This window comes from Oratosquilla oratoria, chromosome 7, assembly GCF_046742065.1.
Source record: "Oratosquilla oratoria isolate Oo_2021 chromosome 7, ASM4674206v1, whole genome shotgun sequence".
Taxonomy (NCBI): Eukaryota; Metazoa; Arthropoda; class Malacostraca; order Stomatopoda; family Squillidae; genus Oratosquilla; species Oratosquilla oratoria.
The window spans coordinates 41,569,850-41,597,303 of record NC_134783.1 but is presented as its reverse complement, the minus strand read 5'-3'; the positions used below and the strand labels follow the sequence as shown (position 1 = coordinate 41,597,303).

The following is a 27,454-nucleotide window of genomic DNA, read 5'->3' as shown; positions in this document are numbered from 1 at the left end:
TGGAGGAGGGAAGATGTGGAGGGGGAAGATGTGGAGGGGGAAGATGTGGGGGGGGAAGATGTGGAGGGGGAAGATGTGGAGGGGGAAGATGTGGGGGGGAAGATGTGGAGGGGGAAGATGTGGAGGGGGAAGATGTGGAGGGGGAAGATGTGGAGGGGGAAGATGTGGGGGGGAAATGTGGGGGGGAAGATGTGGAGGGGGAAGATGTGGAGGGGGAAGATGTGGAGGGGGAAGATGTGGAGGAGAAATGTGGAGGAGATATGTGGAGGCGAGAGGCGTGCTGGAGAGCATGGAGGAGACTTGGAAAAGAAAGAGGTGGTCATCCCCAACAACGACAAACGAAGCAGCGTTCGCCTGATGTACGTGGACTTGGAAAAGGCATTTGATATTGGCTCGGGCCAGACATCACTCGCTAAACCCGCAGGGGACGGAATGAAGAGGAAAGCTAATGTACTCCGCTGCATTAGCAATTACGAGTTCAGAAATGGTACACAGGGCGATGCCCTAGACTCCCAAAGTTCTTGCTAGAAAAAAGATTTGGAGGAGGAAGAGGAGGAAGATGAGGAGGAGGAAGAAAAGGAAAGAAGGAAAGGGGAAGGATAGAAAAAGGTACTGAGGAAAGGTGAGGGGAGGAAAGAGGAAAGAGGGAAGAGAAGGAGGGAGGGGAAAGGAGGAGGAGGAGGAGGGAGGGGAAGGGGAAGGAGGGAGGGGAAGGAGGGAGGGGGAGGAGGGAGGAGAAGAAGGGAGGGGAAGGAGGGAGGGAAAGGAATGAGGGGAAGGAGGAGGAGGAGGAGAAAAGGAAGGGGGAGGAAGGAGGAGGAGAAGGAGAAGGAGGGAGGAGAAGGAGGAGGAGGAGGAGAAGGAAGGGGAGGAGGAGGAGGAGGAGAAGGAGGAGGAGGAGGAGGAGGAGGAGGAGGAGAAGGAGGGAGGAGGAGGAGGAGGAGAAGGAGGAAGGAGAAGGAGGAAGGAGGAGGAGGAAAAAAGGAAGGGAGGAAGGAGGAGAAAAAAGGGAGGAAGGAGGAGGAGGAAAAAAGGAAGGAAGGAAGGAAGGAAGGGGAAGGAGGGAGGGAAAGGAAGATGAAGAGGTGGAGAGGGAAAACGAGAAGAAGAAGAAAGGAAAGGGGGAGGAAGGAGGGAGAAGGAGGGAGAAGAAGGAGGAAGAAGAGGGAAAGCGAGGAGAAGAAGGAAGAGGAAGAAGAGGCAAAGGAGAAAGAGGTAAAAGTGGAGAATGAAGGACGGGCTAACAAAATGAGGCGTAGAAATACATGGAGGAAGAGGAGGAGGAGGAGGTGGAGGAGGAGGAAGAGGAGGAGGAAGAGGAGGAGGAGACCGACGTGAGCGTGTGAAGGATAATGTGGAGGCGGCAGAGTGGATGGAGAGGTAGAGGACTGACCGACTGGCTGACAGCTATGTAACGCCAATACTGTCAAAAAATACAGACAGGTAGGCAGACAGGATGAGAAAGACAGACAATCAGACAGGCAGGTCGACAGACAATCAGGCAGGTAGATAGACAGACAAACAGATAGGTAGGTAGGTAGTCATGCAGACAGACAATTAGACAGGCAGTCCGACAGACAGACGGACAGACGGACAGACAGACGGACGGTGAGGAGCAGCAACTGTGAAATCAATAGCGGAGATCCTTGCCAGGGTGCCTACCCCTATCCCTACCCCCTCCACGACACACACACACACAACGAGCACCTGCATGAAACGAGCCCACACGAGAGAGCGGCGTCCGTCACTAGCGGCGGCGACCGACCGACCGACCACGACGACACTACGAACGCCCGTTGCACTGCCAGAACGCCAACGGATCGAAGACGGTAAAGGAGGAAGAGAAAGAGAGAGAGACAGAGAGAGAGAGAAGGGATGCAGAGAGAGAGAGAAGGGATGGAGAGAGAGAGAGAGAGACAGAGAGAGAGAGAAGGGATGGAGAGGGAGAGAGAGAGAGGGGGGAGGGAGGAAAAGATAGATGATGGAGGGATAAAGGGAGGGATGGAAAGATTGAGGGAGGGATGGAAAGATTGAGGGAAGGATGGAGAGAGGGAGGGATGGAAAGATTGAGGGAGGGATGGAAAGATTGAGGGAAGGATGGAGAGAGGGAGGGAAGGATGGAGAGAGGGAGGGAAGGATGGAGAGAGGGAGGGAAGGGGAGAAAAGAGGGAGGGAAGGGGAGAAAAGAGGGAGGGAAGGGGAGAAAAGAGGGAGGGAAGGGGAGAAAAGAGGGAGGGAAGGGGAGAAAAGAGGGAGGGAAGGGGAGAAAAGAGGGAGGGAAGGGGAGAAAAGAGGGAGGGAAGGGGAGAAAAGAGGGAGGGAAGGGGAGAAAAGAGGGAGGGAAGGGGAGAAAAGAGTGGGGAAGGGGAGAAAGGAAAGAGTGGGGAAGGGGAGAAAGGAGGTAGAGGAGGCGAAAGAGAGAGAGGAGAGAGAGGAGAGAGAGGAGAGAGAGGAGAGAGAGGAGAGAGAGGAGAGGGGGGGGTTGAATTTTACTTGTTCTGAGCAGTTCTGTATTTGCATATCTGGACAAAGCAGACAACAGTCCACCACCTACGGGCCATTTCTGTTGACACTTGTGAACAGAAAATGTTGAGAGTCCCCCCTCGGCCCCCCCCCTACTATTGACATCTTTCCGACTAGCTTCGTCATTCTGAACAAGTTGTTCACCTTTTGTTCAATATGTTCAGCTAGTTTCTTGTTCAACGTAACACATTTCTACGGAAAACCGTCGTGCGGTATGGACTTTGCCATTTCTCATCACAAAAGAGTCAATGTGTGTGTGTGTGTGTGTGTGTGTGTGTGTGTGTGTGTGTGTGTGTGTGTGTGTGTGTGTGTGTGTGTGTGTGTGTGTGTGTGTGTGTGTGTGTGTGTGTGTGTGTGTGTGTGTGCGCGCGCGCGCGCGTGTTTGTATTTATCTAAAATTCTCATTCTTATAACCCACCTCCCTCCCTCCCTCCCACCTTTCTCAGATCCCCAAAGTAATGTACTGCTCCATCGGTTCTGAAGATAGTCCGAGAGAACAGTTCCCCAAACTTCTGGCACATCATCCACTCCACTCTATCGAATGTCTTGAGCCTGCTCCTCCACCTCTTCCACCTCCCTCCATAGCGCTCCTTGTAATCCCTTCCATATAGTGACGTACTTCGTGTATCTTATTCTGGCTAGTGCCAGATGACCTCCACTTTTCCCTTCATCAGATCCTCCTCCTCCTCCTTTGAGGGGCAGCTCGAGGGTGATAGCTACTCCTTGAAGGTCACCCTCGAGGAGGAGCTCCCGCTGCTGGGAGGAACGCCTACTTCCGGTTCCCAGAAACCATGAATTGGGAAATATTTTACCGGATGTGATCTGTGACAGGCATGCACACGCACGTATGCAAACACTCGTATAAATACACCCACACACAAAAATACAGAGGCATAGATATAAACAAGCACATACAAAATAGAGGCATAAACACACTCACACACACACACACACACACACATAGATGAGAAAGTAGTGTGTGCAAAAACAATACATGAATTTAAAAATAGTTTAGATAAAATGAGATATGAAAACGGGACACCACGAGCATAGCTCCCCTTCCTGTAAAATGCAACTAGGTAGATACAACTAGGTAAATACACATGTAGGCTGTCTGTTACTTTAGTAACCGACGTAGGTGACGTAAGAGAAACGGAACAAAATAGAGGCGTAAACACACTCACAAACACACTCACAACACACATAGATGAGAAAGTAGTGTGTGCAAAAACAATACATGAATTTAAAAATAGTTTAGATAAAATGAGATATGAAGACGGGACACCACGAGCATAGCTCCCCTTCCTTTAAAATACAACTAGGTAAATACACATGTAGGCTGTCTGTTACTTTAGTAGCCGACGTATGTGACGGAGAAATGGAACTTGGGTTAGGTTGTTGGGTCTGAGAGACGTGACCTGAGCCAAGACGCGAATCGTACGGCCAGCACTTCTTAAAGTGTCCCCTGATGATATCCGAGTGTTTTCCAAGTGTACCCGAATGTCGCAAGTTTATAACCTGTTGTAGTCACCCCTTAACACATGCTTTATATTCAATTTTTGTAGATATGTTTACTTTCATTACAACAGGTCAACTCGAGGGCCGACCTCAAACTGACCTGAGGCCTCAACTTGAGTCTCACCCGCAATTGATTGTCTGAGACTAAATTCCGATTATTACTATTATTAATAATAATTATAATAATTATAATAATAATCAATTAAGGGTCGAGAAAATATTGAAAGGAAAGACAGAAGGACAGAAAAGACGCGGGCGAGACTAGTTTGTTTAGTTTCTTATCAACAAGAGTTTCACCTTTTTCGATCAATTAGGAGTGAGTGCCGACCCGATCCGGGCGGCCAATATGCACTGTATACACAACCCTTGAGTACTGGAAGGGAGCGGTGGCGCTGGGTCGCTCAAAATGGCAACGATTCTACAAGACTTTGTGCTTTCCCGCACAAAGACACACACACACGCGTGGGGGAGAGGGAGGGAGTGAAGGAGAGCAAGAGTGAAGGAGAGGAAGAGGGAAGGAGAGGAAGAGGGAAGGAGAGGAAGAGGGAAGGAGAGGAAGAGGGAAGGAGAGGAAGAGGGAAGGAGAGGAAGAGGGAAGGAGAGGAAGAGGGAAGGAGAGGAAGAGGGAAGGAGAGGGAAGGAGACGGAAGGAGACGGAAGGAGAGGGAAGGAGACGGAAGGAGAGGGAAGGAGACGGAAGGAGAGGGAAGGAGAGGGAAGGAGACGGAAGGAGAGGGAAGGAGAGGGAAGGAGACGGAAGGAGAGGGAAGGAGAGGGAAGGAGAGGGATAGTGAGGGAGGGAGGGAAGGAGAGTGATGGAGAGGAAAGGAGAGTGATGGAGAGGAAAGGAGAGGGAGGGAGAGGGAAGGAGAGTGATGGAGAGGAAAGGAGAGTGATGGAGAGGAAAGGAGAGGGAGGGAGAGTGAGGGACACCATCTTAAAAGTGGCTGGAATCCTGGCTGCTCTGTCCGCCCGTCCCTCACCCAGTCTTCTCCTCTCTCTCAGCTCTTCTCCCTCTCCCTCTCTCAGCTCTTCTCCCTCTCCCTCTCTCATATATATATATATATATATATATATATATATATATATATATATATATATATATATATATTCCCCTTCACTTCTCCCATATCTCTGCGTTACTGTTACCTTTGTCTCTTTCAGTAGTTTCCCTCACCTCCGTCTACGCCACCTTTCTTCCCTTTCCCTTCCGCCTCTGCCTCCCCCTTTTTCCCTCCTGGCCCTCTCCTCCACCTCCCTTTCTTCCCTTTCCCCTCCTCCACCGCCTCTCTTCTTCCCCTCACCCCTTTCCCCTCATAAATTTGCCCATCAGCAGGAAGACGAACGACCAATTTCTCCTGCCTCTAGTGTTACAAGAGGAACTAGCAGCTGAGACCCATGGGCAAGAGCTAGAACAGTTAGAAAGAGCAGCTGGTATAGATGGAAAAACCGACAGCTGGACCTTGCAGCTGGTGCACGAGGAAGGACACGCTGCAGGAGAGGGAAGGGAGACCAGCTGCACAAGAGCCATCAGCTCAGCTTTAACTCCACCGGCAGCATCAACATGAACAGCTGGGCAAACAGCGTCAACACTGCTGACGTCAGCAAATTGGAACCGCTGCGACGTCAGCGCCAATGCTGACCTCAGCAAAGGAAGCACAGGAGAGGCAGCAATGCTTTCGATAAGCAATGTATGGCAGCAATAGTGCTTGCCACAAGCACCCACGTACAAGAAATGACTCCTGTACAGCTAAGGGCAAGTGTAATGATATAAATAACCTACAGCTCACAAGCATAGGGGACTGCTCCTAACCGACGCCCCGTTTTGAGCAGGAACCACCATATTAAAAGAAGAAGAATTAGAAGGAGGAGGAGGCGGAGAAGAAGAAGAATTAGAAGAAGGAGGAGGTGGAGGAGAAGAATTAGAATTAGAAGAATTAGAAGAGGAAGAAGAGGAAGAAAAATAAAGAAAAAATGAAGAGGAAGAAGAAAAATAAGAAAAAGAAAAAGATGAAGAGGAAAGAGAAGAAGAACAACAACAACAACAAAAACAACGGAAACTTGAGAAACGTAAACAACATAAGCGAGGCCCTCTGGCGGCGGAAGGAAACAACTGGAGGCGCCAATCACGGCATTACGCAACGACATGACGTCATCAGCGAGTGCTTACGTCACGACTGCCGTTGTCGTCGTCGTCGTTGTCCTTGCCAGAACTAAAAGTCTCTCCCGTTGAAATGGCTACATCGCTATCTATACTCCAATTCAATTCAACTCGAGTCTGAAAAGACTTATTTGCATTCCCATGACGTATTTTGAGATTCTTCTATTGAATTTGGAAAACACTGAAGGATCATCACGATGAAAAGGACTGAGGACAACAAACAGCAGCTCCCGGTTCTCCCTGCACCCAGGGCAAAGGTGACAGCTTCAGTGGAAGCCACGCGACTCCTGGCGTAAGTAATCATCTCTAAGGAAACAGATGGTGGTAGATGGTCGAGTGATTGGTGTTCATGCTATGGGAATTATGGATTTTCTGACGATGGTGAACGTTTCCCAATCGTCTGTTAAAAAAAAAAAAAAAAAAAAAAAAAAAAAAATTGCAGTCATCACAGTTTCTGTTCTGATGATGACGATATGGTTTAACGTCACAAACTCCTTCCTATCGTAAGGCTAGGACGGTGCCCCTCACAGAGGACTTTGTAGTGTAGAAATGAACGAACCATGCCCTTGGTTCAACTTCGCCGGTGGCAGGGTTCGAACCGCCATCCCCTCGACCTCCGCCGCAAGAAACGACGCCCTGACCCGCTCAGCCAGCGAGCCTCCGAGTTTCTGTTCTAACTTTCCAAAACTTTTTCTTTTCAAGACTTCGTGACGTCATACCACCATCAAAGGTCGTCAGGTCAGCCATACAAAGGGGCAACGTGCTGAACTCAGATTTTTTTCCCGTTTTTCCTTTTACTTTCGGAAGTAGAAAACCATTTTGACAGACAGTTGGGCGAAGTACATGCCTGAAATTGTCAAACTTTATTCAAACACATCTTTTACGCTCTGTGTATGTGTGTGTGTGTGTGTGTGTGTGTGTGTGTGTGTGTGCGAGAGAGAGAGAGAGAGAGAGAGAGAAAGAGAGAGAGAGAAAGAGAGAGAGAAAGAGAGAGAGAGAAAGAGAGAGAGAGAAAGAGAGAGAGAGAAAGAGAGAGAGAGAGAGAGAGAGAGAGAGAGAGAAAGAGAGAGAGAGAAAGAGAGAGAGAGAGAGAGAGAGAGAGAGAGAGAGAGAGAGAGAGAGAATGAATGAGTGAATGTGCGTGTGTCTGCTTGTTCTATGTGTGGGCGTATGTGTGTGGGCGTATGTGTGTGTGCTTGTTTGTATGTGTATGTCTGCGTTCGCTTGCATGTGTGTTTCCCTCTAGTCCTTGACCATGTCCTGGACTTCGCCTGTTCGACGTCCTCATCGAACTCGGGCCGCCTAACGAGCCCCTCGAGGGCCATGGGAGCTCCCCCCCCCCCCAAGACTCCATCCTCCGTGGATGAGAAACTTGGCCCCCCCAAGACTCGAGTTAATCATATTTTATTCTCCACAGTACACGCCTGAGAAGGCAGCTAGGTGATCATTATTCCTTAAATAAATTAAAATAAATGAATTAGTAAATAGATGAAGAATTAAATACCTAAAAATACAGTAAACAAAGAAAACACACACAAATAAACAATCAAAATAATTAAATAAAATCAAATAAATACTGCGAATAAATGAATTAAATAGAAATAATGACATCACTCATCTCGCCAACTTTCGCGGAAAACGGAAACTGACGACGTGGTCAACAGAGCACGCGGCGTTTGTATCACATCACACAATACCACCATAAAGAATCACGTGGCCAATCTTCCTCCACTGCCCCAAAGCACAAACTCGCTCACCCGTTTGAGGTTTATTACCGAAGCGGCTAGGAAACACAGGACAGGAAAAGGACAACATTAAGGCGGGGGGGAGGGGGGGGGTTGGCGTTAGGGCTAGGCAGTTGCCAACTACCGTATACACTAGAGTTCACTGACCCAGCAGCGTTAGTAGACTGTAGACGCTTGTACAGTACTTGTGTACATGTCCAGGTCTGTGTGTGTATACACGGATAGGAGCATATACGTATATGCATGTATTTTACGTATCAATGTCCATGGATATGTGTATTATATATATGTATATATATATATATATATATATATATATATATATATATATATATATATATATATATATATATATATATATGCACAATTACCCAAAGGAATATTAATTCGCTTTAAGTATTGTTTTGTTCAGATAAAATTTCCTTTTTATGAAAAAGTGATAATAATGAAAAAATTAATACTGGCAATTAAAAGAAAGATTTCGAAACTAATTATTCCAGGATGGAATATACACACGACAGAATACAAGAACACCAAACAAGATGAGGCGATTTTCGCAAACCAATTTACAGTAATATAATTTTTCATTATTATGCCGATTGTAAGCCGACTTTCAATACACCAGAGCTTTGGCGTTATACTTCATAATAAATATTTCGTAAATTACGGAAATTATATACTCCTGATAGAACGAGTGCTATTACAATGCAGATGATTTATTTCTGTCACACACTCGAGTCAAATGGACTAGTATTTTGATAAAATTATTATCTAACGTTATGAATTGTTTCTATGCACACACGGTACGCACGCCCTCGCACACACACAATCTCACACACACACACACACACACACACACACACAATCACACACACACACACACACACACACACAATCACACACACACACACACACACACACACACACACACACACACATTCACACACACACACACATTCACACACACACACACACATTCACACACACACACACACATTCACACACACACACACACATTCACACACACACACACACACATTCACACACACACACATTCACACACACACACACACATTCACACACACACACACACATTCACACACACAATCACACACATAATCACACACACACTCACACACATAATCTCACACACACACAATCTCACACACACACACACAATCTCTCACACACACACAATCTCTCACACACACATAATCTCTCTCTCTCTCACACACACACATAATCTCTCTCTCTCACATACACACACATAATCTCACACACACACACACACACACACACACACACACACACACACACACACACACACACACACACACACACACACACACACACACACACACACACACACACACACACACACACACACACACACACACACACACGGCGTGTGGCTTGGTCGAGGCATCGACGGCAAGCTTGTAAGACTGACATTCCATCCCTCGCATTATCACATATCATGGTACATGTCCCCATCATTTTTACTTCGTCACCTACGTGTCACCTGACACGGAAGTGACACAAAGTGTCCATGTTCACCTCCCCTTCCCCCTGATCTCCCCCAACTCCCCTCTACCTCTCTCCCCTCGTTCAGCCTCTGTCCATCCGCCACTCAATCATACATCAATCACAATGAGCGTAATCGATACTCACAGGATTGGGGGAAAGCCTGTTATGCCTTCCCTTCTGTCCTCAAACATTTCAGTCAATTACTTTACCAGAATGTCCTTCAACTCTTTCAACTCCTCCACCTCTCCTCTTCTTCCTCCTCTTCCGCTTCCTCCTTCATGTCTTCCTATCCGACACTGTCACTATCACAGTCAGCCTCTCCTCGCTTCCACTACCTTTCTGATACTTACCTAACCTAAGCGGATCAACATCCCAACATACGAAACAATATGATACAATAACAATAACAACAGCAACAACACAAATAACAATAACAATAATAACCATAATAATAATAACCACAATAACAATAATAAACATAATAATAAACAATAATAATAACCATAATAATAATAATAATCATAATAATATCAATAATAATAATAATAATAACCATAATAATAATAATAACCATAATGATAATAATAACAATAATAATAACAATAATAATAATAACATCAACAATAACAACATGATGATGATAATAATGACAATCTGAGCACACAAGTAAATACAAACATAACTTGAACAAGAACTTGTGCGCGTTACAATAGATGACCCAGAAATGAAATTCCTCACCTTATTGGCTGAAGAATCGAGGTGACACTTGCTGAAGCGGTGAGTCTGCAAAGAAAGAAAGAACGAGGGTCAGTTGCAGTCACAATGCCAACATAAGTGGAGTGGAGGGGCTATAGCAAGTCACAGAGGCCAATTAGACTCCTCAGTCAATCGAGTCATAATTCAATAACAGAACTGGGGCAACTAATAACAATAAATAATGATGTGATGTAATGTCGTATTCTTGGATACAAAACTAATGCCCCAAAATTTGCTTAAATTAATATTCACACACACACACACACACACACACACACACACACACACACACACACAAACGTACGCATACACACAAAGATATAGTAACACACACCACTACACTCTCACCTTCATCCTAACATTAAACTTTATTTTGTCACATCTAATTAATAACCATTAACCTCAAGAGCGTCATTTCTCATCAAATAAACGAACAAACAATTAACGGTTCCAAACCTATCGCCAGACGGTCCCAAGACAGAGAGCTTCTCTGGGTTCCATGAATGTGAAGAGAGCCTGGAGGACCATTACCTTCTCGAAAGAGGAGACCGTATCCTCGTAGGACGGGACCGAATCGAGAACATTATGCAAATTCATTCGGAAAACCTCGCCAGCCAATCACGAGCCTCCAAAGGGGATGACAAGGACACTTTAGGGGCTTTCAGATAGGGGACGGGTCTCAATGTCTCGAGTTCTCGGCCTCAATGAACCTCAAGAGAGACACGAAGAACCTAAACGGTACGGACCAACTGTCGCACCCAAAGCCATTCCTTGCGATGCTCGCTTTCGTACATTTTATTTCACCAGGCGATTTTCTTCAGCTTTTCGATGGCCTCTTGGTACATTATACCTCCAACATCAGACCGACGCGATTTTGTAGAATTGTATGTATGTATGTATGTATGTATGTATGCATGTATGTATGTATGAACATATGCATGTACATATGAATGTTGTATATATGTATGTATATATATGTATGTTATGCATATATGTATGTCGTTAACGTCTTCTTTAGGAGCTAGGAGAGACGTATAGCTATGGTTCGTAGATTTACGACGCACACGAGTCCTTTTTACGACCTCGCAGACAAACCCCGTCTCGTACGTGTTTGGCGGAAAGAAACGCTCCAACTCCGCCGAAGACGACGGGCACTGTAGTACCCAGGAGTGAAGCCACCAGTACATCATCAGACGATTTTATTCAGCCTCAACTGACGTAGGACCAGAAGGACACTCATAGTGAAGCTGTGCACCTCTTCTCCTCGTCCTCCTCCTCCTTCCTCTTCTCCCTCCATCCTCTTTATCCTCCCCGTCCTCCTTCCTCTTCCTTCTTATCATACTTCCTCTCCCTCCTCCTCCTCTTCCTTCCTCCTCCGCCTCTTTTCTCTCCCTCTACTTCCTTCTTCTCCCACCTCCTTCTTCTTCTCCCACCTCCTCCTCTTTTCCCTCCCACCTCCTCCTCCTCCTCCTTCACCCCTCCTCCTCCTCCTCTTCTACTGAGGCGTCTGGGAGCGATGACCTGGGCACATTTCGCTTCTCCCCCAATGGCCATCCATTCCCATTCCCATTCCCATTCCGCATGCGGCGCCAAGTGCCGAGCGCCGAGAGCACAAATCCCGGGCGTTTCAGTTTCATGGTCCCGGGGTCCTTTCTCCCGGACGCCATTTTTGACAGGTCCTGATTCGTGCCAAGAATTGCGAGAGCGAGTCCAAACTCTCCACACACACACACACGTACACACACGGCTTTAGCCTCCTCCTCCTACTCTAACCCCCGCCCCATCACCTCTCTGTACCGTAGCTCCACCCCCACCCCTTTTCATCTTAGTCCCGCCCCTTTTTTTCATAGTACCACCCTCCGTTAGTCTTGGCTCCACCCCTTTACCTTAGCTACAGCCTGTCATATTAGCTCCGCCCCGTTTCATCTTAGCCCCATCCCCTTTCATCATAGCACCACCCTCCTATAGTCTTAGCTCCACCCCTTTACCTTAGCTACAGCCTCTGTCATATTAGCTCCGCCCCGTTTCATCTTAGCCCCATCCCTTTTTATATTAACTCCAACCCCTTTAGTCTTAGCTCCACCCCTTTACCTTAGTTACAGACTGTCATATAAGCTCCGCCCCGTTTTATCTTAGATCCACTCCCTTTTATATTTGTTCCTTTTTTATACTTGTGCTCCACCCTCTATCATATTAGCTCCGCCCCGTTTCATCTTAGCCCAACCCCCTTTTATATGTAGTCCACTTTTTCACCTTAGCTCCTCCCTCTTACCCTAAAGGCCATCCCATTCGGGCACGCACGTACACGCATAATATAGACATACGAAACCTGACCAATGGAGGCATACAGACGGTGCTCCCACGAATGTAGCATTCTGTACAATACAATTAGGCGAAAACAATGGGTAAACCTGAGCTTGCACACGTATGTTTGTTTTCCTCTTTACAGGGTTAGCCCTGTCCATAACTGAGTAGAACATGTATACCCTTACGGCTGTGTGTGTGTGTGTGTGTGTGTGTGTGTGTGTGTGTGTGTGTGTGTGTGTGTGTGTGTGTGTGTGTTTGTGTGTGCTGAGGTAGGAAAGGAACGAGGGTGGAGGTGGGTAACGTAATTTTACCTGGAAACATCGCATTTTCTTCTTTTCTCTTCATCTCCCATCCCTACCACCTCCTCCTCCTCCACCTCTTCTACTAATCCTCTCCTCCTCCTTCTCCCCCCCCCGCATCCAATAACCTTCGAGTATCGTGATTAACCCACATCAAGTTAATCACCTTCCTACCCCTGTGTGTGTGTGTGTGTGTGTGTGTGTGTGTGTGTGTGTTCACCTTGTTCTTTTGATCACGTGTTGGACTCGTGATCGAGCTATTTCCCTCCCGGAAGAGAGCTCAGAGCTCGTGTGACCGATCTATGGGTAATGCTATGACCTTACACACACACACACACACACACACACACACAACTCCCCGCCCACGAGAGTCGGAGTAACGACCCGAAGCGCAGCGATACCGAAATAATTTCGGCCCTAGGCAGGATTCGAACCAGGTACTGCCGCACCTCCGTAATGGCAGTACCAAGTGTGTGTGTGTGTGTGTGTGAGTGTGTGTGTGTGTGTGTGTGTGTGTGTGTGTGTGGTTGGTGTGTGTGTGTGTGTGTGTGTGTGTGTGTGTGTGTGTGTGTGTGTGTGTGTGTGTGTGTGTGTGTGTGTGTGTGTGGTTGGTGTGTGTGTGTGTGTGTGTGTGTGGTTGGTGTGTGTGTGTGTGGTTGGTGTGTGTGTGTGTGTGGTTGGTGTGTGTGTGTGTGTGTGTGTGTGGTTGGTGTGTGTGTGTGTGTGTGTGTGTGTGTGTGTGTGTGTGTGTGTGTGTGTGTGTGTGTGTGTGTGTGTGTGTGTGTGTGTGTGTGGTTGGTGTGTGTGTGTGTGTGTGTGTGTGTGTGTATGGTGTGTGTGTGTGTGTGTATGGTGTGTGTGTGTGTGTGTGTGTGTGTGTGTGTGTGTGTGTGTGTGTGTGTGTGTGTGTGTGCGCGCGCGCGATTCACTATGATCTTGGATCACGTGTTGGACTCGTGATCGACAGCTCAGAGCTCATATAGGACCGATCTATGGGTAATGCTGTGACCTTACACGCGCACACACACCCAACTCCCCGGCCACGAGTTGGAGTAACGACTCGCAGCGCAGCGATACTGAAATTATTTAAGCCCTGGACCGGATTCGAGCCCGAACCGCCGTAGTGGCAGCCGGGAACTCTACCAACTGCGACATCGAGTCACGTGTGTGTGTGTGTGTGTGTGTGTGTGTGTATACATGAATATACAAGTCACTTTTTTCTTTTTCCTAACCTTCAATTAAAATCGTTATATCGAACCCTAACCAAGCCGAAAAGTAAAGAAAAGATAAATGAATAAATAAATAACAAATAAAATCTAATTCGGACGCTTACCCTAACCGGGTTTACGTGCAATAAGACCACCTTTGCCCTGTGTGCTGTCGCATCCAAGAGAAGTATCGTCACAGGTACACGATCAAGATCGAGGGAGACGTAATATAAATGACATAAATGCAAACAAATTCTAATTAAAACACACACAGAAACACGGCCGACCCGTGATATCAAGGACAACCCATCGAGTGTGAGCTCAGAGACATCAAATATCGAAAGTTCGACGACAGTCTCGTCCCACGCCTCTGTGTCACAAATCCCTGGCACCATGGTGACGTCACGTGGTGTATCGGCCGGGTGTACATGACGTCACAAACCCACCCAGTGCGTTGACAAAAGGGTAACACAGACATCCTTTTTTCACAAAAACAAGGCGAGAGAGAGAGAGAGAGAGAGAGAGAGAGAGAGAGAGAGAGAGAGAGAGAGAGAGAGAGAGAGAGAGAGGAGAGAGAGAGAGAGAGAGAGAGAGAGAGAGAGAGAGAGAGAGAGAGAGAGAGAGAGAGAGAGAGAGAGAGAGAGAGAGAGAGAGAGAGAGAGAGAGAGAGAGAGAGAGAGGGGGTATAGGGTAGCCTGAAAAAGGAGCTCACGTGCAATTAGTAGTACCCATGGCAGGAGGATAAAAGAGGGAGGAAGGATGGATGATGATGATGATGATGATGATGATGATGATGATGATGATGATGATGATGATGATGATGATGATGATGATGATGATGATGATGATGATGATGATGATGATGATGATGATGATGATGATGATGATGATGATGATGATGATGATGATGATGATGATGATGATGATGATGATGATGATGATGATGATGATGATGATGATGATGATGATGATGATGACGACGACGATGACGATGATGATGATGGTTATGATGAAGGAAATGGTGGTGAGACAATTCGTCTCGCGAAAATGTAAAAATGTCCTGAACTACGAGAGAGCGAGAGAGAGAGAGAGAGAGAGAGAGAGAGAGAGAGGAAGGAGGAGGAGAGGAAGGAGGAAGAGAGGGAGAAGAAGAAGGAGAGGGAGAAGGAGAGGGAGAAGGAGAGGGAGAAGGAGAGGGAGAAGGAGTGGGAGACGGTGGGAGTTGGCGGTTGGTGATTGGATCAATACATACAAGATCTCTTACACGATGTAAAAGGTGGAAGGGGGATGAGGGAAAGGGGAGACGACCTGGAGAGGAGGAGGAGGAGGAGGAGGAGGAGGGAGGGAAAAGTTTAGGGGGAAGAGGAGACAGGGGGAAGAGGAGACAGGGTGAGGACGAAGAGAGGGCGAGGGAGGGGAGAGAGCAAAGGGGAAATTAAAAAAATTAATAAAATAAAATAAGATAAATAAATAAAAATTCTTTCAAAATTAGTGTCACCATATTACGGTCATTCTTGAAAATACCTCGAATATTGTTTTAAAAATTATGTTAACTGACTTAAAAGACAAACTTTGATGGACTCCATAAAGGTGGATTCGAACTCTCTCTCTCTAGGAATTTCGAACAGATGGGGAATCTAAAGTGTTTTTTCTTTATAAATTTACGTTAATTTTTTTCCGGTTGGTAATTTCGTTGTGTTAAAAATTAATATTTAATATTAACATTTAGCAAACAATAGTTATTATATTACACACACGCAAAATTATGTATACATACATACACACACACACACATACATACATACATACACACACACACACACGCATATACACCCTCCAATCCACGGCCAAAGTCTACCTGAAGTCTATCTTGCCCAAAAGACATAAGGATGCCAACCGAAAATCAAAACACGTATGCAAATGAAACGACTCCAGACCTTACCCTGCCCTGCACTAAGGTTCAAAATTGTCTGTCCCGTACACTGATGAAGGAGAGGAAATCTCGCACCAAGATTCCATGCTCTCATTCCTCTCCTCTCTTCCTCTCAACTCTTACGTCTTGGGAGGAATTCTGAATCCTTATTCTCGAACCAAATAAATACGACCGGATGCTGTATACAAAATAATAAGATCTATATATCAATACGGATGTAAGCAACAATCAATTACGAACAGGATATGCCTAAGATTTTAACATTTTCATTTCCAAAACAAGATATTTTTCTTAAGCTAAAAATGAATACATATATAAATAAATATATTGATAAAAAAAAAATGTACGAGTTGTAGACCAAAGAAAATAAGAAATGTCAAATTCTCTATTTTGTAAACACGACATGACGTTAAACAGGACTGATGCACAATGGGTACTAACATCCTTTCTTATGATATGCTATTGGTCGTGTTGGTATTGTAGGGGCATTTGAGTCAAAATGTTGTACTTCAAATTTAAAAATCTTAGTAGTCTCTAAGGCAGTGTATTTCAGTTGGAAACCACTGCATTTCATGCAAAAATATCAACGTCAATATTCAAGATTTTAAAGAGCGGAATTCTTGTTCAGTTTAATAACTAAATAAATAAATCGATGAACAAAGTAATAATTAATCAAGGCAAAACGTTCCTCATACGCGTAATTACCCACCTCACATTGTCCTCCTCCTCCCGCACCGTCATCAGCATTCAATACCACCACAGTCACGTTTCATAGACGACGACAAATCGAAGCGCGCGGGAAGGAAATCCCTTTCTTCCATTCAATTTATTTTTTCATTTGGAAATATTTTCCGACCTCTTCCGCCGTCGACATATTTCTATTCCGAATCGATCTTTTGCGTCGAAACAAACTCTATCCCTTACATCCTTCCTCTGTTTATTCCACGTATACAACACTTTCTAACTTGGACCTCAAATCCATGATCCTCAACCACCCATTCTCTGTCAAGACCCTCGTTAGAGAAAATGGGATTTCCTATGGGATATGTTTACAAAGGATGCACCGGAATATGCAGTTTACCTTCATAAACATTAATGAGGTTTGTATACGTCAGTAGCTATAAAAGAGTTACGTCAACTTGAATTAGTTACATGCAAATATAAAATATATACAGTCGTAAAGACACTGCTTCTGACCCAGGGCGGTGGGCAGGGTGCAGGGATGACCCGTCATCCAGGAGGTGCTCAGATGAGAGGAAGGGTGGGAGGGTGTGTGGAGTGTATTTAGGGATGAAATGGGTGGGAGTGTTTTTAAGCCTTTCCCTTTTTGGCTACCTCCCTTGGAAGGGGGAAAAAGCGTTGGTTTATGTATGTTTGTATGTATGTACTTTCATTAGTATTATATATTTTCGAATATATTTCGTGACGCATTGGCGTGCTGGGTACATGTCTCGCCTTGTAATTACAAGTACTGTACATGAAGAAACCAATTCGCTCACCAGCAACAACCAGGGACTGTCACTGCATTGTTTTTTCATATACATACGTACATACACACATACATTCATACACGCGTATGTGCATACACTAGAAGAGGGCAACTCAAACACAGTACAGTTGTCTTCCTTTATTTGGAAGTGCATTGCATGTATGCCAGGAAATGTCCGCCCCAAGGTGAGAGAGCCAAGGCGAGACGATGAAGTTGTCGAGTTGCGAGTTGCCAGTGCAAATGGCCATTTCACTCTTCCATTTGTCGGCAGTGTCCAACTTTGTTCTAATACTGTCCGCGGACGCCGGACTGGAGAAAAATGGCTGGAATGCCTTCTTCAGATCACCCCTAATGACTAGAATGCTTCCCGAGGGCGAGTCTGACTGATAGAACCGCGTTTCCTGCCGATTTCCTTCGCACCGTTTTGATCTCATTGGAGAGATTCCTCCATCTTTCCTCCATTAGGCTCAACCAGGTATATACATTGTAGGAAGCAGACTGCCCAGTGATCAGGTGCCGAGTTAATCCCGTACTGATGAATACTGGCTTGTCATCAGTCGAAACCATGCCTTTAGTTTGATCCTGGCTTGTTGCCTGTTTACTACTTTTCTTACTGTTACATATGTGTAAAAGGCTGGTGGAAATACGTAGAAGGAGGGGTAGATGACGTGTGTTATATTTTCATAGTTTATGTATTTACAAACACAATGCCCAAATGCGAGAAGGCAAGGTTTGCATAAGCTCGCTCTCAGCGTTATATTTTATAAACAATGGCCGGGAGAATGTATGAGGTGTGTTTTGCTTACTACTTGTAAACTAAGTTATGCAGAAATTTCGAGATTCCTTTAGTAAGCTATATTACATATAGACTTGTAACAACGAATCTGATTGGAGAAAGGGTAGAGGAGAAAATTCAATTGGTTCACGATTGTAAGATCACGCACTTATGGGAGGACCTTAAATATAAAGTTAAAGATCATTGGACTAAAGAAATCATGACGTCACGCAAAACTTACCTGTGACCTAACAATGTGTTCTCACGGGATTCATAGATTGTACCTCTGATAAGCAGGCCGTATAACCGGTATTCAAGCAAGAAAAGAAAATCTTTAAACATTTAATTCCCCTTTGTCTGAAGTACATTATATAGAAACTGAAAAATAAGGAATACTTGTAGGAACAGAGCCTCCTGAATAGAATCTGTGAACTAATACAGAAAAAGGAATTGACAAGAGAGAGGTGGGTGGAAGTGAAGAAAGAGGAATTGACTGAAGACAGACAGTGGTGAAAATTTACGAGACGTACGAAACGAAAGTAAGAGCACAAGATTGGCGGACGAGAGTATCCTTCCATCTGAACTCTTTATGTCTACTGGGTTGTTTTGCTTCTTATGTATTGTATAGTGTTCACTGAGTATAGTGGCTCACTTGTGTAACATGTGTTTTGGAATCCTCTAGGTTGCCACCAATATTGTAGCGTGGACAAGACAGGCTTGAAGAGGGTAACTCATAGTATGGTTGTTTTCCTTTATTTGGAAGTGCTATGTATGTATGTCAAGGGAGTACAAACTAGCTAAATGACAGAAGGGATCGTGCCTTAGTGTGCCGTGGGTCTGTCCGGTCGAGGATACCCTGCCGGCCCTTGACCTTCCTAATATATAGGGTCGGCTGCGACCATTTCTACAAGCGCCCAAAGGTCTCCTTTTCTTCAACTTTCTCTCTCCTCCTTTCTCCGTTTCTTCTGCTTCCACAACTTTCTCTCAGACTGCTGCTCGTACTCTTCCTTACGAGTCTCCTTGCTGCAGTTTCTCTATTTGAGCAGTTCTGTAATATTTCTGGCACTTGGCTTCTGGTACTGATGTCCGGACTACCTGACCGTTGGAGACAGGGTGGGTCGCGGCAGGGCGCTTGGGTACTCACACTGGTTTCCGTGGACTTCCGTGGTTTCCGTGGACTGAGGACCACGCATCTCTCCTTTGTTCCCCTCAGCGTCCCTACATTGAAACATTCCTGTACCACATGGCACCATAACACACACCAAAGACATATTAATAAATATACGCTTGTGTGTGTGTGTGCATCACGTGACAAGTGTCGCATACGCACACAAATTATATATATATATATATATATATATATATATATATATATATATATATATATATATATATATATATATATGTGTGTGTGTGTGCATGTCTAATTGATCTAATTGTCAAAGACATTATAAAAGCCACGTTCGTATGTTTCCCGTATCAATGCTTCCATCGGTTCAATTTGCTTGAAACTCTTGTGTATACTTCCCTAACCGAGTCTCATCTGGATCAATACAAGCGGAACAATCTACGAAATTGTTAAACCAACACGTGTGTGTGTGTGTGTGTGTGTGTGTGTGTGTGTGTGTGTGTGTGTTTGTAAAAAGAGAATCATAACTTCCACAGTTGGGCCAATTCACACCCACATCTAAATATTCTACAAACACAAACACGCATACCAAGCCGTGGGGACTGGCGACGGCGTGTGTGAAACAATGCGTCCAGTGACGTAAACTACCAATTACATATGTACAGTCACACACACACACACACACACACATATATATATACATATATATACATATATATTATATGTATGTGTGTGTGTGTGTGTGTGTGTGTGTGTGTGTGTGTGTGTGTGTGTGTGTGTGTGTGTGTGTGTGTGTGTGTGTGTGTGTGTGTGTGTGTGTACGAGTATGTATACAGTTATTCCATTTCCTCTACCTTCCTCTGCTTAGTCTTCTTTTTCCTCTAACTTGTCCCCCTTCTCCTCCTCCCCCTACCTCTTCTCTCTCCCCTGTCTCCTCCTCCCCTACCTCATCCACATCCTTCAACCTCTCCAGATTCTTTACTCCGACCCCAACTCCCAATTTTTCCTTCCCTTTATTGTCCTCTCCCTTGTCCTGTACATCTCCATCTATTTCAGTTTTACTGCCTTTCTCTTCCAATACAGTTCTATATCTGGAAGTTTACTATACAACAGATTGCAAAAGGCCTTGAAACCACTAAATATCTCCCCACTATGCAAATATATATAATTCACAAGTACAAATTAGGTTTCGTGTAATTGTCTATGCTGGCAGAAGAACGAAAAAGGCTAAAATCTTTGAAAACCACATTCTTAGAAGAATATTGGGACCAGTGTATGACTAAAAGACTGGAGAATGGAGGAGAAAATGCAACAGAGAAATTAGAAAGGAGACAGGACAGCAACTATTGCAATACGTTGTATGCGGAAGAAGAGCAAGATGGGCTAGTCACTGTGCCAGGATGGAGCAAACAAGATGGCGATGGAAACAAGATGGCGATGGAAACAAGAGTGAGGGGTAGGCTCCCACTAGGAAGACCGAGATGTCGATGGAGTGATGGCGTGGTGAATGACGCGGTACGAATTCATAAGAACATAAGAATAAAGGAGACTGCAAGAGACCATAAGACCTACACTAGGCAGCTCCTAATCCATCCCGACCCGCAAGATTGGAGAGAAACGGCTGAAGACAGGACAGTCTAGAGAGGCACAGTGAAAGGGGTGATGGGTCTGCAGTCCTGACAGCCAATACAGTAGTAGTAGTACTTGTAGTGGTACTACTTGTAGTGGTACTACTAGTAGTAGTAATAGTAGTAATGTTTCTATATAATGTCTTACACGGAAAGGATTTTCTTCTGCAAATATGAGAAACTCACAACAGGAGGAGCTTAGTCGTAATCAAGGTCACCTTGGCCCTAAGTGGTAGGAGTGCCAAGAAAGCAAGTGGCAGCCACGGATTAAAATATATAAAATACTCAACAAATGCTACATCATGGTCCAGGGACTTGTGTACATGATTGTGTCTAGATCTCCCCTCTCCACAGGGGTAGCCTTCGCGACGTCTCGACAAGGGCCGCCCTAGCTATATGACAAATGTGGCAATAGAATGACTATAAAGTGGACACCACTACTGAATACCACAGGCAGAAGGGCGTTAGTGGGTCATATCTGTAGGTGGGGATATTATATATATATACGGTATATATATATATATATATATATATATATATATATATAATATACACACATATATATGTATATATGTGTATATATATATTTTTTTTTTTGGGGGGGGCAGAGGTGATAGGTGACGCTGTGCCATGATGATGCAAAGCAAACAAATTGCCAAGACGTTGAGTATTTGACAAGAGCACATAAAATGGCACTGCAGTCTGCTCTCTGATCATACAAACTTCATTCCTTAAGAGCCTAGAGTGCTGAACATCACACATTTCACTGTATGTATGTAGGTAGCAACAAACCACTTGAACACGTGATTCACAAAAGTACAGATCAACACATGGAAAATGAAAGACTGAGAACCTTTTATTTTCCACATGGTGATCTGTACACACACACACTATATATATATACATATATATGATATATACATATATATATATACATAAAATTATAAAAACATGATGATAATAATAATAGCATTAATAATAATGCTGAAAATAAGCAAAGAATAAATAAATAATTACTGCACATCTAGGTTGTGAGATAGTCACTGCACCGCCTATTTCCCCGATCTAATTTCAATGTCTTCTCAGTAGCACAATTACCCAAGGCACTCCTTTTCAGTACGCCCTGTGTCTATATATGACAACCGTGGCCAGGTCAGCTTTGACCTAGCCCGCCACACTGACCCGTCTGGTCAGTCGCCCGGTTCCCTTACCTGTGTCGGCTTGTGGCGAATTCTCCCGGAAAAATGAAGTCAAATTCAACTTCTCGTAGTGTCTCTATCATTCTTGTTTAATCACTGAGTAGAGGAATATCACGCTGTTGCTAACAGAGCCACATCTCTCGCAGACACGATAGAATATAGTAGTGAGCAACTATTTTTCAAAATTGTTCAGAAACCCGTAACATACCTGTTTTATGTAAAATGGTCATCATGACCATTATAATCACTACTATAATAATTATTATTGTTAACATTATTTCGCTAGTTATCAATATACGAGACTAAAACTCCTACAAAAAATTTTCCTTTTGCATTTGAGGACGAGCGAGAGTGCCACAAACGAGCCTCCGTGCCAAGACGGAGTGCCATTTGCATGACACGCGTGAGAGGGGGCGACTGTTCAGGATGAACGAGGCAAGGTCATGTGAAGGGACGTAAATAATGGCACCATTTGGCACCACTGACGAATGCCACTGCCATACGACGGAAGCCGATCGAACACCCCCTCCTCCTCCTCCTCCCCCTCTTCCTCCTCCTCGTACTCCTTGTCCCTCCTACTGCCCAATAGCAGCCCATAAACCCAATTCCGTGAGGGTTAACCTATTGGCCGCGATCTGGTTAAGATTCTACTCTAACCAACAATCATGTGTTGAACCTGTACAGAGATTTTCATATACAATTCTATAGTAGAAAATTTCTTAACTGTGAAACACAATAGATTATAAATATATATGCACACACACACACACACACACACACACACACACACACATTGCCTCTTGTACCAAGCGAGAAGAGACGGTGGCTAAGATAATTTCCAAATATTTACAGAATTCAAACACAACCAATCACCATTGCCATAAACCATTTTATATATACTGTATGGCGAAGGCCAATGATTTTTTATCACGAAATGGGATTTCCATCCATCTATCAAGCCAACAACTTCGACGGAGATAACAATTATATCAATCAACCAATAGACAGTAATTCCCCCAATTGAAAATGATGGCCGTTTTATTTACGAATACTCATTAAAGCTCACTCAAGGATTCTGTTGTCAATAATATATCAAACATCACACACACGCACGCACGAACACAGACCCGCATATAAAACACACACACACACACACACACACACACACACACACACACACACACACACACACACACACACACACACACACACACACACACACACGACTCGTGGCGCAGTGGTTAATTTCCCGGCCGCCACTACGGCGGTCCGGGTTTGAATCCCGCCCAGGGCTAAAATAATTTCAGTATCGCTGCGCTGCGAGTCGTTACCCACAACTTTCGTGGGTGGGAAGTTGGGTGTGTGCGTGTGTGTGGGTGGGTGTGTGCGTATGTGTGTGTGCGTGTGTGTGTGTGTGTGTGCGTGTAAGGTCACAGCGTTACCCATAGATCGGTCATATATGATCTCTGAGCTCTCTCCCGGGAGGGAAATAGCTGTCGATGACGAGTCCAGCACGTGATCCAAGACCTTGATGAATCACACACACACACACACATAGCTCCATATCTGAATACAGGCAACCCACAATGCTTCTTTATTAACCGAAGACGTCACATACAACCAAAAGCGGCCTTCAAATCGATGCCAAAGTGACACAAGACTCTCCTTTTCCCGTTTTCTTTACGTCCCCCGAGATCCAACATTGTCAAAACCGCGGTCGCCGTTTTCCGCTCCTTCTCGGCGACTTCCCTCCAATTTATCGGCAAATTATTTTCGACTATTTATCGGAAGGCCATTTCGTCGGGATTTGTCGGCCATTTGTCAACGATTTTCCGGACATTTGTTGGAGGTGCGTCCACTATTTTTCGGCGGATAAAGGAAGAACGTAGAGTATATTACCATACACACACACACACACACACACATATACACGAAGACACACACACACATATACACGAAGACACACACATTTATACATACAAAATCTATCCACCTCAAACGATAACACAAATTAAAAAAATACATACACAAGTAAGAATTTATAATAAAACTCATACCCATATATGGCTAATAAACAGACATCCGCAAGAAAATGCTCATCCTGGGAAAAGGTTTACAGACTGAGTGACCTCGCTACGCCAGAGACGAGCAGACAAAGCCTTCGCATAGGAAACACACAGAGAAGATCCCGTCGGGTACATTAGTAACACAAAAGATTCTTCCATGAATCCAACTTAGATATCAGAAGTTTAATGTGACTGAAGATCAAAGTTGTACGTGCGTGTGCGTGCGTGTCTTCTGTATGTATCTATACGTGTGTGTGTGTGTGTGTGTGTGTGTGTGTGTGTGTGTGTGTGTGTGTGTGTGTGCGCATGTTTGTTTCTCTCTGTGTGTGTATATATCTGCATGTGTGTTAATGTGTGTGTGTGTGTGTGTGTGTGTGTGTGTGTGTGTGTGTGTGTGTGTGTGTGTGTGTGTGTGTGTTTGCGCGCGCGCATGTGTGTTTGTGTGTGTATCTGCAAGTGTTGGCACATGTGTACGTGTCTGTATGCTCATGTGCGTCAAACCACCTTAAATCACAGCCTACTCTGAGCCATTCATGACAAAAGCCCAGCGTCCTAATGGGTCCACATCCACCCACAACAACCACGACCCAATGTAACCCCAATGGCACTGCAGTGCCAACGCTCGCTACAGTGCCAACTCCCCGAAGACCCACGACACAGTTCTTCTGGTCCAATTCCCAGACTCAACATCCGGAGCCTCAACACCTGTAGCACAAGAAAGGACATCCTACAAATTTCTCTTGAGACGCTTTCTCAAGAAAAGACAAAAAGGATTCAGACCCCTAGCCCTCCACCCACACATACACGAATTCCCTTCTCCCGGGAACTGGGGAGTCCCGTCTATTACTAAGGGGTAGCACAAAGGGACCCTTTTTTTCATTCTGCACCAAGGGATCTGGAGGGATTCTTTATGTCATTATTATGATGACTAAATCTTCGCATTTATAACCTGAAAATTTCATTTCTCTGTTGCAGATATTGACGGCGTGACATTCTAATAAATCAACCACTGTCATGGATGTGCGTCAGATGCAGAGAAGAGTCACTGAATTCCTCCACAAAGAAGTGGAACCAGTCGACATTCACCGGCGCTTGGTGAACGTTTACGGAGCCGAGGCAGTTGATGTTAGCACGGTAAGGGGGTGGGTTCATCGATTCCGGAGTGGTGACAGAGAGGTGAGTGACAAACCGCGCCATGCACAGGTCCCTCCCTTTTTCCAAAAATTATCGTTAAAACATACAATCACCGCTACCAACGCCAACATACCATTGCTATGAAGAAGAGGTGGAGGTAGGAGAGGAAGAAAAGGAGGAAGAGGGGAGGAGGAAGAGGAGGAGGAGAGAAGAGAATGAAGAGAAGAAAGAGGAGGGAGAAGAGTGAAAGGAAGGAAAATAAGGAAGAGTAGGATGAGGAGAAAGAGGAGGAAAAGAAGTAAGAGCAGACGGGAGCAGAATGAAGAGGAGACGAAAAGGATGAAGATAGTAGTAACAGCTATACACACACGTGCACACACACACACATATTATATATATATATATATATACATATATATATATATATATATATATATATATTATATATATATATATATATATATATATATTATATATATATATATATATATATATGCACCAAAAGGAACCTGTAAATAAGATGACTCCCCATACCTAGAGAACAAAAAGGGCTCAAGCATAGGTGGTCGTCTACCTACTCCCCCCCCCCATCCCGCTCCCGTCACCTTCATTTGAGGAGCGTTTGACTGAAGAGCATACTCTCCCGCCTCGCGCACTTGGGAACGTTTCTGATAAGTCATTCGTTACGCGCGCTCGGGAAACAAAACGTTTCGGACGTTCGTGTCGTTTCAGGCACCGTAAAGTACGTAAAAAGCTCTGAAAGATATCGGTTTTGGGAGAAGGAGGAAGGAAGGAAGGAAGGAAGGAGGAGGAGAAGGAGGTGGAGGAAGGGAGGATGAGGAGAAGGAGGTGGAGGAAGGGAGGTGGAGGAAGGGAGAAGGAGGAAGGAAGGGAAGGAGGGAGAAAGGGATGGTGGTAGAAAGGGGAGGAAAGGAGGGAAGCAGGGGGAGAAAGTGGGAGAGAGGAAGGTAAGTAGGCAGGGAGGGAAAGAGTGGAAGGGAGGGAAAGAGTGGAAGGGAAGGAAAGAGAAGGAGGGAAGAAGGGATGGAGAGGAGAGAAGGGAGGGGGAGGGAAGAAGGGAGGGGGAGGGAAGAAGGGAGGGGAGGGAAGGAGGGAGGAAAGGAAGGATAGGGGATGGGAGGAAAGAAGGGAGGGATGAAAGGAGGGATGATACGAGGGGAAAAGGGGAGGGAAGAAGTGAGGGGAAAAGGGGAAGGAAGTGAGGGAAGAAGGGGAGAAATATTAGGACTCTTAAGGAACTGGACGAAAAATGTGAAACTAATGAAAACAATAAGCAATGGTGATGTTGGTGATGTAGATGACAGTGAGGAAGTCGGGAGGAGGAGGAGGAAGAAGAGGAGGAGGTGTGACACTTGGGCACCACATACTCTGCTCGAGCTACTGTTCAGTCGAGTGCCACTCAGAGCCAGTCCAAGCACCACTCTAATCCTCCGGTCTTTTTCTTCTTCTTCTTCCTTCCGTTTCTTCCACTTCTTCTTCTGCTCCTCCTCCTCCTTTTTATACCTCTTCTTCCTCGCTCCCCACTCCAATTCTCCCTCATCTTTCTTTTCTTCCTCCTTCCTCTTCTTCCTACCTCTTCTTCTTCGTCTTTCCTCTCCACCTGTTCATCCTTTCCTTTCTCCACTTCTGCCTCCTCGTCCTTCGTTTTGTTACTTATCTAATGTCTTAATCCTGAGATGCACTTTGGCCTAACCTCATTCGGTTGATGACTCAAAGGCCTCTGGGATCTGGGGTTCTTTTCTCTCTCTCTCTCTCTCTCTCTCTCTCTCTCTCTCTCTCTCTCTCTCTCTCTCTCTCTCTCTCTCTCTCTCTCTCTCTCTCTCTCTCTCTCTCTCTCTCTCTCTGTGTGTGTGTGTGTGTGTGTGTGTGTGTGTGTGTGTGTGTGTGTGTGTGTGTGTGTGTGTGTGTGTGTGTGTGTGTGTGTGTGTGTGTGTGTGTGTGTGTGTGTTGTACACTGACCTGATCACAGACGTGGGAGACGAACATTCTCTCCCACTCCACTCCCATCCCTCTCTCACTCCTACCCGCTTCAATCA

General features: G+C 45.1%; 1 protein-coding gene across 3 annotated transcripts in view; it reads right to left on the bottom strand.

Annotated features, from left to right (window-relative positions):
• Positions 1 to 27,454, bottom strand: part of Ndae1 (Na[+]-driven anion exchanger 1) — a 557,753-nt gene that overhangs the window by 320,162 nt on the left and 210,137 nt on the right. For all 3 annotated transcript variants that reach the window (XM_076188096.1, XM_076188102.1, XM_076188100.1), the window contains exon 2: positions 10,213 to 10,257. The gene's annotated coding sequence lies outside the window, so the exon portion shown is untranslated. The remainder of the gene's footprint in view (positions 1 to 10,212; positions 10,258 to 27,454) is intronic.